Raw genomic sequence first — 16,102 nt, forward strand, 5'->3', positions numbered from 1 at the left:
TAATTATTAACTAATGAAGCAGTCTTTTGCTTCATATTGGTCAGCTGTAGTAAACATGTTTTTTAGTTCTGGTTAAAAGGTGCCCAGAGCACAGAAACTGAATTCTGCCTCTCTTGCTTTAGTTCTGGTCCTTGGAACAAAGAGTGAACAAGTCTCTGATTACCTGGGAGTCTATGTAGTTTGCTCCTGTCAAGCAATTTTAAAATGCATCTGAACCATAGACCATTCAGTGTTTTATAGACCAATAGCAAAAATTCACCTCTTGCCCTGATTTAAGGAGTGGTTTGATATTGTCCATTTGCCTGGTGTTGGTTAGGACTATGGCAGCAACATTTTAGATAAAAGATACTATGCAGAGACTGTTAAAAACATGATAACAATAAGATAAACTATTAAAAATACAAGAATTCTTTTTCTGCGTCCTGTTTAGACAGAAATCCCTTTATTCTGTCTAAACAGAATCCCTTTATCCCTTTATTCTGGCAATGTTTATTGACGCTAATAGTCGGACTTGGTAATAGACTTGATGTTAATATCTAGATCTGTGGCTTTTTTGAGATTTCTGAGGTATCTAGCCTTATTGAGTCTAGTTGAGGGCTGATCTCTAACCCTGCAATTTAGGTACAAAACAAAAAAACGTCTATCTTTATGCAACATATTGATCAACTGACTATAATGGAAAATGGTCCCATAGTGACACCTAAATATAAAGTTGTGCAAACACTGGGTAAAATATATTGTAGAACTCCATAATATGAGCTAGAGTAGCATATCATTATTTTTTTTTAAAAGCAGCCCAAGAATGGAGCCTTGAGGAACCCCATTTGTGAGGTTTGTTTGCTCAGATTTCTTGTTCTTACATAGCAGACCAGAGCTACTTTGTCATGACGGATCTCAACAAATCTAGCACAGTACCAGACAATCCCACCTACTTTTCCAGTTTATCATACAGTATGTCATGATTAACTGGGTGAAATGCAAACCTGAGATCCAGTAATACACACACGTGTTAGACGTATTGCAGTACAGTAATTTTAACCTTTACTATTGTAGTCTCAGTTCTGTGGTGTGGTACAAATTACGCTCAAAATAAAATGTCCCTATTATCAAATAGGCTACTTTACCACACCCGTTACATTAGGAAGTGCAACTGTACTGCAAAACAGTACAAAATAATAACTTTAATCATATTATGAAATGAACAGAACGTTTTCACAAACCTTTTGAATTGTTAAAAGTGTCAGCACTTTCTTATCCTTCATAATTCCACCCCTCACCAATCTGCTATAATTATCAGCAAATAACTTTATTAGTATTTTTTTTTCTTACCCTGATACATATTTATAGTCTCAAAGTAGAACAAACTGTGTACTGAAGTTGTTGTTTTTTTAGTTATTAGGAAGACACAGATTGAATCGGATAAGGATGCTTTACGTGCCTTAAAGGAGGATATTTTTCAGTACATGTTCTGGAAACATCAGTGAGAATTTCCTCTTCAAACCACCTGAGTACATCTTTTCTTTGCTGTAAGGGCCTTTCAAATATCTGTTTAAATATGATTAGGCTGATTTATTAATACACAATTAAAAACAAAAGCAACACAAAACCATATTTTACCAGAGAGAGAATTTTGAGGCTAATAAATGATTGTAAATGGCGAGTAGAAATACTGCGCTGCAGCTGCGATGCACATGGAGGTAAACTACTCTTTTATGTCTTCTTTACATAAAGAAAAATGTGTAAAATGCATTTTCATGGTCCTTAGTGTCTGGCTTTGAGCTATCGGAGCAGTTGTTGACGTATTACTCTGGCTTTTTCACTTTGAGAGAAACAGAGAGGGATCTGTCGGGAGTCATTTCACTTGGAGGTCATTTTTAGTTTGTTCTGTGGATTATGCATGCTCCAAATTCTGGCCTCTAAAAGAAAAAGTTCAAATAATTCTACTTAACTGTTTAAAACAATATATCTGCATAGCATAAGGCAAATATTTGCTTCTGAAACAGAGACGCAACATGAACCGCAGCGGCAGTATTGCAATGCACCGTGGAAATTCATTAAGTTCTTCATTTCAAAAAGACTTTAAAAAAGCAAACAAATGTTCCATCATAACGCAAGAAGAATGAAATGGATGACTGAGAAAAATTGGCGCTAACCTGTTAAACAAAAAGCCGTGGCAGGACACAGATGATGGAATTACCTTGCACAGAGATGGAATGCGTATCATGAACAAAGTTTCAGCAGGAGCTAAAGTGATTCTATGCTCTGTGAAATTTAGAGGATTTTCAGCGGCTCAGAGTTAAATCTGCCATCATTGACTCCTGGAAAGTGGTTTATTAGCATGGCTACACAGCTGTCTAGCTCAAATGGGTAAATGTGATCTTCATCAAGCAGAACAAAGATCAGACTCGGGTTCTTATTCCATCAGAAAAGACCACAGACATGTTATATTCTAAAGCAGAGCTGATGCTGAAACAATAATGTGTTTACAGTCCTAACTGTTTTTAAACGAGTAATTATTTTGTCTAATGAAATGTACAGACCTTGGCATCATATTGAGATCAGTTATTTTTGCACAACCTATGGTCAGACAGAACAAAAGAAAGCTTAGAGAATGTTTTTTAAATCTAACTGGAGCCATTGTTAGGATCCTAAAACATCAGCTTAGCCCAGCCTAGAAACAGTCACATTTTCATGCATCAGCAGCATACTTTTTATGCAAGTGGATTTCAAAACATAAAACATGTTAAACCAGTTGCCTAGGCAGGATTTTTCAAATGTGGATTAACCATTTATTGCATTCAACATTGTTATCATGTTAGTATTTTTAGCAGCTGGAGTAAAACACACAAAAAAGCTTTGAGATTATTAGAATAATTATAACTCCAGTATAACATTGATGGTAAACTGAAGGATAATGCTTCTCTTAGGTTCTGTGTCAGGTCTTAGCAGCCCTTCTTTTTCATCTTTTTAATTTTTTTAGGCCTGATGTTTAACATTTTTTCAACACTGCTTTGTTCATGATGCACAATATGTGGCCATTTCAGCCAATTTTGTATCTGTAAAAATATGAAAGGCTAATATTTTAAGGGCTTAATGCATGATTTGATTAGGTTTAGTTTTACACTCTTTTCATTCATGAGATCCAAGGCTATTTAAAAATCATCAGGGGATTGTGATGCAATCTGCTGGTTTCCTTCATAGATAACCTTTCTACTAATTAGCATTTTAAGCTCCACTGAATCAGACCATAATGTATTACGAGCGTTTCCTTGTTGTCTGATGCTGAATCAGCATCAGATTGTATTATACTATACTGTAGACCGATGTACTGTTCTGCATTTCATTATGTCGTAAGGTAATGTCCTGATCTGTATTGTATTGAAAAGTACTGTATTACTCTGTATTGTTGTGGACTGAACTGTTCAGTTCTGTATTGTATTGATTTGGATTAGAGTGGAACAAACTGAACTTAATGAATGTAGACTAGATTGTATATAATGTAAGATCTCTGTGTCATGGACAGTGCTCGGGGAGGACTTCTGCTGTTAATTGAGGTTGTATAAATAAACTGAACTGAATAGAATGATGACAACATGCTTTAAATAATGAAAACAAGAGTTCCCATTACATCTACTCTCACCAGTACTGTTATGTTTGGGACATTTCAGTGGATTTTTCCCAATACATGTAAAAAATAAAAATAAAAATAAATGTATTACAAGTCATTAGAACTTGAACACACATACAGCAGCTATGAAGCACATTAAGACTAAATGGTGCATCTCCTTTAATAGGAAGAGAAAGCAAATATGTCCCAGATGATCTGGGAGGTCTGGTTGGATCTTAACGTATCAAAGGACCAGAAACTAAACTATTAAAGGTACTACTATATGCTGCATTACTGTCCATGAGCATTTTCTGCAGTTCTGAGTTAATGTTTGTCTGATAGGCAGCACTAAAAGCTTTTTATTTTTGGTGGTTAAAATTAAGCAAGAATTGGTTATGTTCGTCGGTTATTACAGGAATTAGGAACTCAACTGAAATTCAGCTGAATAAAAATGAGAATATAAAGATTAAAATAAGAGAGCTAAAGGAAACCATAGATCAGAGCCACATTGCTCCAAAGCCAAAGACACCAGCAGAAAGATCTAGGGAGTAACAATTCACACAGTCAGATGGAAAGATGGAGGTCCTCATTAAAATTCAAATTTCCCACAATAGCAGGGCAAATCACTCAGCTGAGATCCATGCTTTGTTGCAAAGTTGTGAAGAAAGCTGAGTGGGAAGAACACCATTCATGAAGCGTGAAAAGGCTGTCACAGCAAGATTCCCCTTGCCCCCCGCTTTTCTTCACACAGTATCTGTTTCTCCATCAGTCTGTCTCGCCGACTCTTTCTGCATGATGTCAAGATGTGATATCCAATAGCACAGAAAGACAAATCACTGCTGTTGGATATTTTTCTCTGCCAATATCAATGTTTTTAACAGATATAACTTGTAGAGTGGTCCAGGGCTTCATCTAAATCATGCAAATGATGTTTAAAAGCGGATTTAAAGTGTTTCAGACTGAACTGATTCGATCTGAATAGAGGTCTGACTCGTCTTACAGATAGCAATGTTTTTAACCTTATATTGCAGACAGCAAGAAGACATCATGTACAAACTTGAATTTATAGTACTCCAATTTGCATGATGATACATAAGGTGCAGGCAGTAATTATGTGTGTGACAAACACACAGGAATAAATGATGTATGCTAAGTTGTAAATGTCAGCGCTTGTGATTCACATAAAAATTTCAATCCATGCAGATTCCAGCCCAGTTGAGTAAACCCAAAAAAACTGTCCATTTGATTTAAACCCTAAATTCTTATCAAGCTCCCAAAAAAATGTTGTAAAAAGGATTTTGTAGTGATGTCGTTAAAGAGATGTTTCATGATTTGAAGTGAGAACCACAAAGTAATGACAAGCTTCGTTCATTTTATGCTGGATGTTCCTTTGCTTTTAGTCTGCTTGTAAGTGACTTCTCCAAGTAAATCCTGAGAAGTTTCATTAGGAGCCTACACAATGGTTTCATTAATCTATGTGATGCTTAAAGTTCAAAACTGAACAAATTACACACATTTACCTCTCTGGTACTGACAATGGCTTAGACAAACAAGACCTTGAAAGAACATTAGCCATATATATTAATACTATATGTCACCACTTCAAGGACAAGATGTACAAAAAAGAGCATCCCCTTTGCTCACTCTCCTTTCCTATACAGATAACACTTGAAATACTAACAATGCTAACTGCTCACATATGTAATTGAACAAAAAATTAATGCATTCGTATGGCTTGTATAGTGTTGTCTGAACATTATTAGTGACATAATATCAAATATGATCCTGCCTTTTAGAAGAAATTTTTGGGCGTCATCTTGCAGCGTACTCTGCATCAGAATCCTGTAATAGCAATGTCGTGCCAGTAGGTGGCGATAATATCAAGATTAATAAGATCAAAATTCAAAAGGAGAAGGCATGGCTAAAGCAAACCTCAGTTTGCAACTACCACACACATGCTAACAGAGCATTTGTAAAAAATAAAAATGCTTTCTGAAGTGAAGATTATTGAAAACGATTATGTTTATGACCACATCCCCTTTCTCTAATAAAATTCTCTCTCTCACCATTCTGGCATTTACCAAATATAAATAGTTAATCCCAACTGATTTCAAACGTTTAGTCTGATTTAATCTCAGATAGTGAGAAAACAAGGTTACATGTGTTTTATTCCATTTTACCTGTATATGTAGGATTTTGCTTTCTGAAAACTATGCTGCAGAATTAGTTAAACTGTTATGCTAGTTGATAAATTAAGACTGTGCAGCTAGGTTTATCTGTTTCTGAGGGGTGTAAGGGTATATTTGTAACGAATGTTTTCGGTATAGTCCAGTACGCATTAATATCGAAGGATGTTTTAAACCTGAATACAGAATGTTTATGTGCAGAAACTGGCCAAAAATCAGCTGATGTCTAAATCCAGTGCATCCAATGAGCCCAAACTGGTACATGATATAAAAAAGTCAGAAGAACCTCAGTTGATGTGAGGGGATTTCCTGGATTCAGCTACAACTGGTACACTAGGTTGTTGAAATATCCAAACAACTTCAAAGTGACTGAACATTTTTTTATTTTCAAATATGAGCACAGTCTTATTTAAAGATTTATGAAAATTTACATTAATCATTTTTTTAAGTGGTTACATTAACCACATTAATCCATCTATCCAGGCATTGGCTATGCCTACTTATTTTACTTAATTGAAAAAAAGAAAATCAAATTTCTAATCAATTCTATATTTTTCCAAATTTAAAATTTTAAAACATAATAAAATCTATTTTATTTTAGAAATTGAATAAGATTCTTTGTTTACTGCTGATCTATAAAAATAAAAAAATTAAAATCATTAACATTTTTGTAAACTTTTCTTGCTTGAGGCGTACAGAAAACGTACCTAACTGTGACTTTAAACCGCAATAGTAATGAGGATTTAACAATTGTCTGTTGCATGTTTAATCTGAGAAAATAAGATTAAAAATAAATTAGGTGAGACAGCAAACCATTTTGTGCTCGCAGTAGAACCACACACACTGTAATATAAATTTTGGAAGACTTAATGGTATTAAAAACATATAACTTTACCTTCAGGCTAACAGTCACATTATTATTTAAGATTTTTCATCCTAAAGTAAAACACAAAAAAGAATCCAACTTGACCTAATAACAAATTTTCACAATGGAAGGACAGTTTTGACATGCTATTTGTTTTACAGACAAATCAAGGATCAATTAGGTGAATCAATTAGGTAAAACAAATACTATAAAATAGAGCAGGTGTGTGGCTTACTTTAATTAAAACAGATTTCCAACATTTTGCTATAGATTTCTGAGTTTCCAAATCTGTTATTGAATGCGACCGCTATGGTTCTTTAAGCTAAAAAGCAGGTATTAAAATAATTTTTAGGCTGGCCAAAATGGCTCATGAGAAATAGCTCACACACTGATGTAACTGGTTTATAAGGAGATCCTTTTATTAGTTATTCTGCTGACAGTTAAGATCACTAGTCTCATGATCACAACAGTAACCATCATGATGCCTTTTCAATAAAACAACCGTTACCTGACACAACCTCTCGGCTCAGACCTAAACAATGGGCACAACGATTACGAAACATCTACACAACGACTTCCATGTCAGCACTCGAGAATTTCTCATGTATAAAGAGACTTTCCTTACTCCAGGCAAAAACAGCTTCCTCTTCTTTTTTTTTGTTTTGAACAGCTCTACCATTCACGATCAATGGCCCATACCTCACTGAACTTCTGCTAAATAAACCCTCTTGTTTTTGTTGGTGAAGATGGATGTCTGAGAGCTTTGTTTAAGCTGATTTACTCAAAGGTCTGTTAAAATATATTTTCTGCCCACTTTATTACCTTAATCTGGCATCAAGGATTGCAGTCTCTTTTGATTTTGCACACACACACTAACCACATGTAGAATGTGGTTGAAACAGCACTGACAAGAAGTGAGTAGTCATGACTCGGACTCCGCTTCAAGCTATATTGTGGTTTTAACTGTGAAAAAGCATTACAGTTGCATCACTGCATTGTATCGTTGAAACTGCTTTATTGAAATACCAGGAAGAGTGCATGGTTTCCTCTGGTGGTATGGAGTACAGAGTACCCGGTCCCTCACTGACGCATTCAATAAACATTTACCCTCAGAAAAAGACTGGCTGTTTTAACATTTTCATTTGTACCACAGACATAGAAAGATATGGTTTGAAAGGCTGAGAAGCATAGCCTATAATTCATTTGCAGCTCTGAAACTAGCTGAAGAAGTGAACATGCCTCTCAGTAATAAACAACTTAAAAAAACATCACAGATCAATCAGATCAATTCACTTCTTCACTGATTTCTACCCTTGCTTTTGTCTCAGATATTACCATTTCATCTAGACCTACTTCTGTTTTGTGCCAGTGAACATACCCTAATGTGGCCATATTAACCTTGGAGTATGCGATTAATTCTCTTGCTACTTAGGTATTTTTATAAATGATGGAGCTTAAAAATGCTCAAAACTTACTATTAATGTATTTAAATAGTATTTTCTTCCAAGATGTACTGACTTTTTATCAATGCTTTGCACCTATCTACTGTTATGAAATATGAATACATTGCCCAATCAAACCAAAATAACTATTACCGAACTCCTGCTTGTAGATAGTATTTCAACCTGGAAAGACTCACATAACGGAGAAACAACAAGAAGACGGTTAAAGAGTTTATTGATGAAAGATTATTTCTTTGGCGCTCAGACCCCTGAGGAAGACGTAAACGCTGAGGATGAAGTAGGTTTGAATAAATATCTTAGGATTATAATTAGGTACGTCTTCCTCCCCTGGGATCCGATCCTGGTGGTAGCGTAGGCCTTGGTATGGAAGGAGTTGGGAGCCCATGGTGGAGAAGGGGTGGAGGAGGGTCGAAGCTCAGCAGAAGAGCGGTGTTTTCCATGCAGAGGGTCTTTAAAAGTGATGCCCTGGGAGATGATTGGCTGAGGAGGAGTGTGGACCTGCCGTTGATTGGAGCAGCCAGTGAGGAGTGATGGGATGCGGCAGGGGTGGTGAGTCTTCCATGTTGAATTTCCGTTTAAAGTCCATTTATTGGGGTCACACAACCATGTTTTTTCTTCTTTTTTTTTACAGCAGAATGTGCAAGAATATAAAGTTACTTTAAGGTAATTGACGATTAAAGTAAGAAAGAGGTAAGAAGAACATAATAGCATAGACAAAACCAAACAAAAAACGGTACCCCTCACTATCAGGACAGCTAATTCATTTACTTAAAGAGCTAAAATCAACCCATCAGACTCCTAAACAGAAAAAAAGATATGTGTTTACTATAGAACTGTTGTAACATTTAGCAAGGTTTTTGTAGGTCTGAAACTGCTGTGTACTGCTTATGTTGTAAATTCTCACTGTCTTTTAAAGCAGGCTGCTGGCTCTCTAATGTTTTGATGGATACAGATTTAAATTTCCAATCAATACTTGGGATTGTGTTAGGATTTTGGTCTTGATCTGCATATTGTCTAAGTTACAATTAAACCACTGTTATGATTTTCAAAATTACTCTCTAAATTCTCAGATGAAGTGATGGTTATTGCAAGAACAGTGGCCTGGGCAGGCTCCTCCTCCTGCCCACCCACACAACCAAACTTACATTCACTCCCATGACAAAGACTATTAAAAACAAAAAAACCACCCTGTAATATTATAAATTCTAACATTATTAGTATGGGCACAGGGTGCTGATTAAGGCATTTTTGAAAGTGGTGGAGCCACGTGTTTTTATGTATTTGATTTTAGGATGGTGACACCAACGGGCTCAATATGCACTGCTAGCAAAACTGCATTGTGTTGTTTCTCCTTTATGGTGACATTCACAGTGAAAGAAAGAGTATATAGGCCACTGTGGTTCCCTGTCTATCTGCGTAATGCTACCTGCTCTTTGCATTGTACTCAGACAGCTGTTGGCTTGAGGGACAGATGCGCAGAGAGCAGCTGAAACACTAGTCGTATCTTATCATGCTAAAAGCAAGGCACTACATTTATGAAGCAGAAAAACAAGTTAGGTTTACACACAATTAACTGGCAACCACATTAAATTGTCTTACAGGTCAAATTATCGAGTGATGTAAAAACAGAGTTAACATACTAGCTTTAGCCTAGAACTTCAGCTAACTGCTCCACATGAGAATATCATCAACAGGAACAACTCACCCCAAAGGTGTTCTGCGAGGTTAAGGTCAAGGCTCTGTGTGGCCCAGTCAACTTCTTCTACACTAAAATCGCTCATCCGGGTCTTTATGGACCTTGCTTTGTGCACTGGTCAACAGTTGTGTTGAAACAAGAAAGGGCAATCCTCAAACTGTTCCCACAAAGTTGGGAGCAAGAAATTGTCCAAAACGTCTTAATATGCTGAGGCAGTAAGGGTTCCTTTTACTGGAACAAAGGGGCCAAGCATTACTTGTGAAAAACAGTCCCACATCATAATTCCTCCTCAACCAAACTTTACAATTGACAAAACGCAGTCAGAGAAGTGCCATTCTCATAGAAACTACCAAACCCAGACTGCTTTATTGCCAGATGGAAAAGGATGATTTGTCACCCGAACACCTCTGCACTGCTGTAGGGTTTTTAAATGTCAGTGTCAACTGTATTTATATCGCACTTTAGGCTGGAGGGGAAGACATGTTGCAAGCAGCTCTGGCAACTGTGAAACATTCCCACAAAAGGACTCGCAGCTTCAGCAGACCTGCTGTACCCATTGACTCCCAAAATAACTGGTACATTTGATTGTTTTGACAAATTGGTAAAAAGGAACAGGTGCTCTGATATAGCCAAAAAATCTGAGATGTTTCTACCAAGATGCGTCAAACTGACAGTGCTGTTGCCAAGAAAACCAGGTGCATTTATTAGATGGATTATCTGTACTGAACAGACCCCACGACCCAAAGGGATTTAATTAAGGTTTCCTGTTATCGGCAACAGTGTGACTGAAGATGTTTAATCATAAAGCAGCTGTAATCCTCACACCTGCCTTGTTGCATTATGCTACAATATGGCTCCATTCAATTGAAACACAGCGACTAAGGCATCCATACTAAGGGGTTGTAACACAACTCTATAAAGGACGCATTCATGCTTATTGGTGTGCTGATAATATATATATAATATAATGTAGCAAGAGAAGCTGAATTTTGACTACCAAGTCTATTCAACAAATCCAAAGTTATCTTTATTTCTGTGTGAACACACATCGAAAATAGATGCATGATGACTAACCATTCAGACAGAAAGTACTTTTTTCTTTTCTGATTTACTTTGAGCTTTGACTTTCTGAGCTCGTACACAAGCCAATGTGGAGAACATTACGCAAAGTCTGGCAAGCTGCAGAGGACCATTTGTGAGTGTGTCAAAAGTTCAAGCCCCTTTCCGGTGCTCAACCTGCAAAAACAAAGAAATTGCCTTCTGTGAGCTATACCCGCCTCCCCCCTCCCCAAACAAGACTGATTGTTACAGAGTGACTCCACCTGTTTCTCACTCTAATTAGTCGTGCTAGTCACTGAAGTGCTAAATAATCAGCAGAGACGAACTAAAATAGGGCCAAAGAAATGAGAAAAGCTATAAAAGTGTGGACATGTTAATTTTGTGTGAGGACCATGAAAGACGGACACACAACAATTAGAGAAACTTCAAAGCATCTCAGAACAAATTTTAAACAAGTCTTAGACGTTTTAGTCATGAATCCTATCACACAATAGTGCCTACATGTGCAAACATTAAAAATTTATATGAAAAATTATACCACACTGCAAAAGAAAATAAAACTAAGAGAGCTTTTACAGCTTGCCAGCAGAAAAATGTGGTCTATGGAAAAATGTTAGCAACTTAACATGTTATTTTTAATAATACTTTTAATTTTGCAGAGCACCATGTAAATCAAAAGTACTTTCACATAGGTAACACAACAACCACACAATAAAGACTGTACAGTACACAACAAGTACAGTAATCTGCTGTAATGCCAGTACATTTGATCTATGAAAAACATGTGATTTATAATGGCATCTGAACACTGGTGCCTTTTTCACACACTCCCCTCTTCTGGCTGTAGTGATGCATGAAGGGATGGATTCAGCCCAACCCTTGGAACAGCTACCGACTGTATTTATGCACTCTCTACGGACCAGTTGACACAGACAGGTGGGATTTAAACGACAAATTAACCACTCCTAGATGCCCCAGAATGAATCAGTTCATTAAGCTCAACGCTCCAAGCCTTTGTGATTAATGGTGTTTGGTCAAATTTCTGTTTTACTGCTTTATTATATAAAAAGAAATGATTAGAAGAGGCCAGTGCGCTGCCTCTTGTCAGAGTACCTGCTTTGTTTGATTGAGAGGAAGTCTAGGGAGAGCGGCCGGGAGGGAGGGAGTCTTCTGTGCATATTTTCCGTGTGTGCCCCTCCTTTAGCTGGTGCTGCTGAAAGCTCTTTTGTATGTTTGTGCATAGTGTGAAGTCAGGGCACAGACCACAGGCTGAGTAGATACTCATAACATTTGAATAAGGTTGAGCTCAACATAATTGCTGTTTTTTACTGGAATTGTGCAAATGTTACATTTTTAAATGATTTTCAGTTTTAGAAGGCAGAAATTTATATATTTTTTTACTAATATTGCATCACTGGATAAACCCCCCTTAGTGCTCCTGAAAGATAAAATTAAAATACTTACTGAGGAAAAAACCTATAACTACTGATGAAAAATATTTCACACACATGTAAAGTAGTTAACATTATGTCAGTGGCACCATTTCGTAATAACTGGTGTGTCTAGAACGGGCACTCGAGGATAAAAGTGGTGGCATCATAAGTGGAGCGGTAGTGCTATCAGGCAGCATCTGACAGTCACTTAAAATATTGAGTGGTCACCAGACTCAAGGATACCTTGTAGATGCATTTTAACATTGCATTTGTGACTGAGTTTAGTAGGGTCATATGTTGGGTTTACAAGCGGCCCCATGGTTGTATTATTCAGTTGCCTACTGTGTACGGCACATTCTTAAACACAATGTTCAACACCAGGGATTCTCAACTGGAGAGGGTTCGTGTCACACCCCCACCCCCCCCACCCCCTTACTGACAAGCCATGACCCAAGTCAAGGACATTTTTCAGTAAACTTTTCCAAATTAAGTTATTTCTTCAAGCATTGATCATCAGGCCAACATAGTAATCAGTGACACCAGAAACAGAAATTTTTGAAAGTGTTTTTCACGCAATGTGCATGAAGTAGAAAAACGCAACTACTAAGCATTTTTCAAAACCTCAAGTTATGTAGGTTCTTCTGAAAAAATCCTTACAGAAACTATAGATAACTAGTGCTGCAGTATAGAAAAAAAAATGTTTCTTCAGCAGCAGGTGTAACTCACAACCTCAAGTGTAATTAAAACACAATTTACAAAATTCTGCTTTCTTCAGACTACCTTGCAGAAGTTAAATACTAAAACATTTTGTGATGTGAAAGAACTTAAGCAGCACTAAGTTCAACCTTGAATTCAACACTAACATTATAAATCTGAATTTGCTTGAATTAACTGGAGAACTCAGCAGTTATATTAAACGAACGCGCTCTGAGGTCACGTTCAGTGTCCGGTCTGTTTCTGGGTTTTTTTAGCTGAGAAGCCACATTCATATGTATAGGTAGACTTGAATCATACAAAGATTTTTACTGTCGAGCATCATAGGAAGGATAGTCACTAATCAGGGAGCCTCACCAGAGCAAATTTCAGTGTGAGGTCACATAACAGCCCCACCTGCTGACTCTCTTTGCTGACGTGAGAATTTCCACATTTAAAATACTCAATTAGCATAACAAACGTAATAAATGTCTTCTTCTATGGTGTGAAATGATGGTTGTCAACTCGCATTACAGGACATCATTGCCAGCTACTGTAAGGAGTGTGAATAGATTAGACTTTATTGATTTTTATGGAATTGTTGGGCCTGAGAAAGACCCACAGCCCACTGGAAAAAGGGTCCGTGATGCAAAAGTGGGTTGGGACCTACCAGTTGACAGAGACTGTTCTACACGATGAGTATAATGCAAGGTGTCTGGGTTCCCGCATTTGCTCCAAATATCGGCCAGTGTAACATCCATATGCCCCAATCCATATGTCATCCAAATGGGACCACTGCTTCCAATGTTCTTAAAGGGTTAGTTTAGATTTTCTTTGGTGAGATTCTGGGAAGTTATCACTAATAGTTGTTTTATCTGTAGTAGAAAGATGTCTTATTAAAGTGCGGTTATTGAAAAGTAAATAAATCCTCGAAGTACTGAAAGGCTAATAAGCAAATTAGATAAACACCGCGTGTTTTAGCTGACTGTAGCGAATTAAAACTCAAAATAAAAATTTTGATATCAGTGGGATCCAAAACTTTGTTACAGTCACAACTTCACAAGAAACGGTTCTTTTTGAGCTTATTTATTCAGTGACTTACCAGTCCACTCTAGCTCTGCCAAGAATGGAATAAATTTTTAGACTTTGGATCAGACCGGCAGTTGTGCAACAGTGTCACCAATGCTTTGTTCCCATGCTTTCCAAGTCTCTGAGGTTTTAAAAATAATGCCATATCAGCGGATGAGGCAAGTTAAAACATAGTAAGACTAACTAGCTAGCTTTCCAAAACTAACAACCTACATATACTATGCATTGCTTCAAATATGTTTATTTCTTGAAAAGAAAAAGCTAAATGAGGGAAAGTCACATGTAAAGAAAATAGCTATCATAACATCTGATGTTAAACTTTCTTTCATTTCTGTTAGAGGGCTGGATGGTCCTTCAGTGACAGGCTGCTACATCCAAATGCACAAAGGAGCATTATCGTAGCATTTTCTCACAGGAGGTGTTAGACAATATAGCCATCATCGCTCCCAACAAACACAATAAGCTGTTCTTTGGACAGCTTTCCATGTCTTTGTAAATAGTCTGTTTTTTTCCATTATTTTATTACACTTGTACATTTTGTAAAATCTGCATCTGCTATTGTTTCCTGCATATTGTATGCCATTTTTCTTACTTTGAATATTTGATGAACATACAGGCTCCATTTTTATTTAAATTGTTTTATTATTACAAATATTCAGGTGTATTTGCTTCCCACTCACTTTGCTGCTGATACAATGAATTTTCTCACTGAGTGGAAAATGTAGGATTGTTCTATTCTATTCCAAGGTTTCCTTAAATGGATTCCATTTATAAAACCGTAAGGTAAGTCCGTTTATGCTAACAAGGCATACAAATGTGACTAGTAATACCTGTGTCCTACCAGCGTGTCCCACTGTTCAAACATTTCCATTGTGAATAAGTTCAATTTTAAATAAAAATTCAAAAAGTAGTGTATTTTAGTAATGCATCCAAATGTCTGTGCCTATCCACAATTAATCACCAACCACAATATATATCTAGACCCGACAAACTGACAGGTAACATGCAGGTGAGCTGAAAACATCTGATGGAACACCACACCTAAACATGTTGTGATGGCTCTGGAGTATCTCTTCACATTCACACTCATTGATTTTCCAGACCTTTTAACAGGCCAAGGAGTCAGGAACAAACCTTTTATCTACAAAATAAAGTGTACCTCCTTTCTCCAAAACAACGATCTTAAATTGGTTCCTGTTGTACAGTAATGTTTGCTTCCATTTCAAATACTCAGAGGGCAGCCCCCTCTTAATCCCACATCTTTTACAAAAACAGATCACACATCCCCATTTCCTCTGACAGAGGTCTAAGTGAGTGTTAAACCATCTGCTAACATGGCTGATGAAAAATACCGGAGCAAGGAAATCCTTTTTTAAGTTTGGCAGGCTGACCCAGGGCTCGTTTGTCAAATTGGGCACATTTTCCCTCAATTAGAAGAAGTTGCTCTTTAAAGAAAATCTTTACCTTACAGAGAGAGAGAGGAGAGTTAGCCCCTTAAATAAATAACAAAACATGCTGGAAAATTGGACACCTAGTTTCTGACTTTTTGACAAATTGTTCTCTGCAATTTTGATTCAAAACTGATTCAAACCACTTCATGTTTGATCACATTATTTAACAGGACCATCATGCAGATCAACATATTTTGTCACAGAGCAGAATATTTGTTTTAAGCATCTGAATGCCTTCATGTGAAAAAAAATGTAATGGAAAAAATATATTTAGGATGGCTATCATATCATCCTTCCTCTGAGAATATCAAAAGAAAATCTCAGAGGAAAGCCTTTTTTCCTTAAAAGAAGGAACCTCAAGAGATGAGCTTGAACTGACTGTAAGGGATGAGGAGCCACATGAGTTTGTTTAATAGCTTACATCTTTGAACTATCAGGATAGTTCATGTGTATTGGTGTGGAAATATGTTTATATTTTGTCACAAATTGGGGGATATCAAATAAACAAGCTCTCAAAGCCTTAAAAACATGTAAATCTAAAAGAGAATAAAACATTTTAT

The 16,102-nt window shown here is 36.8% G+C and overlaps 1 protein-coding gene across 3 annotated transcripts in view; it reads right to left on the bottom strand.

Annotated features, from left to right (window-relative positions):
• Positions 1-16,102, bottom strand: part of bmpr1bb (bone morphogenetic protein receptor, type IBb) — a 72,233-nt gene that overhangs the window by 29,548 nt on the left and 26,583 nt on the right. The gene's annotated exons all lie outside the window — the stretch shown is intronic.

Source organism: Girardinichthys multiradiatus, chromosome 8, assembly GCF_021462225.1.
Source record: "Girardinichthys multiradiatus isolate DD_20200921_A chromosome 8, DD_fGirMul_XY1, whole genome shotgun sequence".
Classification (NCBI taxonomy): domain Eukaryota; kingdom Metazoa; phylum Chordata; class Actinopteri; order Cyprinodontiformes; family Goodeidae; genus Girardinichthys; species Girardinichthys multiradiatus.